Below are 1,732 nucleotides of genomic sequence, written 5' to 3'. Positions count from 1 at the left end.
GTCCCACATGGCGCGCAGACCTCTCCTGCCGCCCGCTGCTCCCCTCAGCAGTGTACTTCGGTCCTTCTGCCTGCTCTGCTCCCCGCTCTGGCTCTGGTGAATTCTCTCACCCTCCCATGCTTCTGACTGTACCCAGTGCATGTATAAACAAAACAAACAAACAAACAAATAAATAAACATGCCTCTATTAAAAAAAAAAAAGTAAAAGAGATTTGTAGTTTGTAAAAAATATATTACATTGTTGCCCTCTGCACTTTATAAGGACGGTAGATCCTGTAACCAGAATGTCAAACTCTGTTTTTCTGGTTGAGATCTTCCCTCTGCTCATAACCTTCCAAGTCCCTGCCCACAACTGAGGACACCATATGCCCAAAAGTTTTTCCTGGCCATGGTGACCCCAGTGACTGTTTCCATTATTCCTTATGAGCTTGTCATTGTTCCCTCCATCCAGAGAATGGTGTAAGAAATTTTAGAATTTTCTCTTTGCTATGCAAGATTAGACTGGATGTAAGTATTTGTGGAGTGAGGGACTCAAGGTAACAGTGAACTGAGAGTTTATCAGGCATATTGCCCCAGTCACTTTGGCCTTGCATCCTCTGAGAATCTCAGCTAGTCTACCTGGCCCACTCCCAGAGTTTCCAGGGTTTCTGCTCGAAATGAGCTAGCTAGTGTGTCTTGAATGCTGCCTTTTGCAGAGAAAACCCTGCTGTACTGTAGATTGAAGTCCTTAGACTGCTTATCATAGACATTTCTAGGTATGGTTAGGGCGTGGGGGCTGGGGATTCAGATCCTGGTGATATGGGTGGGGAAAAGGTGCTAGACCTGTGAATTTTTGATCCTCTGATAGGGGCCGCTGTTCATGAACAGAGCTTAAGAGTGGATGCTGTTCTTGTTTCCTTTTCTGAAGCCTTAGTCACCTCCTTTTCCATAGTTAGCTGCCCCCCAGCTTTATGTACATCATTAGAATATTAACTCTCCCCATGTCAAGTTATAATCATCTTTTTCCCTTCAGTCAGCTCCTTGAGGGCAGGGCTCATGCGAGTCTGATTTCTCTTCTCATTCAACTGATACTACTGAGCGCTTACTGAGGAGCCAAGCACCAGGTGCTGGGGATACATCAGTGAATCGAACTGGCAGAAATTCCTGTCCTCATGGAACTTACATTCTAGTGAAAGGAAGCAAACAACACACAGTCTTGTACCACATACTGATACTCCTGTCAGCAAAGAGCTGTGTGTACATACACTGTTGTCCCAAAGTTCTAATTGTCTAGTGACACTGTAGTTACCCGGAGTCATAGTTTTTTATGCTGGTAGCAGCTTCATACATGTTTACTGTGTCTCTTGAATAACATCATTTGTCACATTTCTCAGAATGTGTCCCCATGGCTAAGCCATGCATGACTGTACATGATAATGAGATAAATTATATAGCACAGTAAAAGATGGTGAGTGTATAGTGAAAAACAAAGCAAAATGAAAGATTACTGGTGGGGGGAAGGGATTTGCAATTTTAGGTAGAGTGGTCAAGAATCTCGAGAAGATTTGTGGGAAGACTTGAAAGAAGATGAAGGAGCAAGGCACGTGGTATCTGAGGGGCAAATGTTCAGGCAGGGGGAGCAGCCAGTGCTCTCAGTCAGGGAAGGGTGAATGAATGCATGCATGCCTGAACATGTAGCTCATGGTCTCTTGGCCTTCTCTCCTTAGGCCTGTCCCCTTGGTTCCCAGGTGCC

This window comes from Talpa europaea, assembly GCF_964194135.1.
Source record: "Talpa europaea genome assembly, chromosome: 2".
NCBI classification, from domain to species: Eukaryota; Metazoa; Chordata; class Mammalia; order Eulipotyphla; family Talpidae; genus Talpa; species Talpa europaea.
This window is presented reverse-complemented; position numbering follows the sequence as displayed.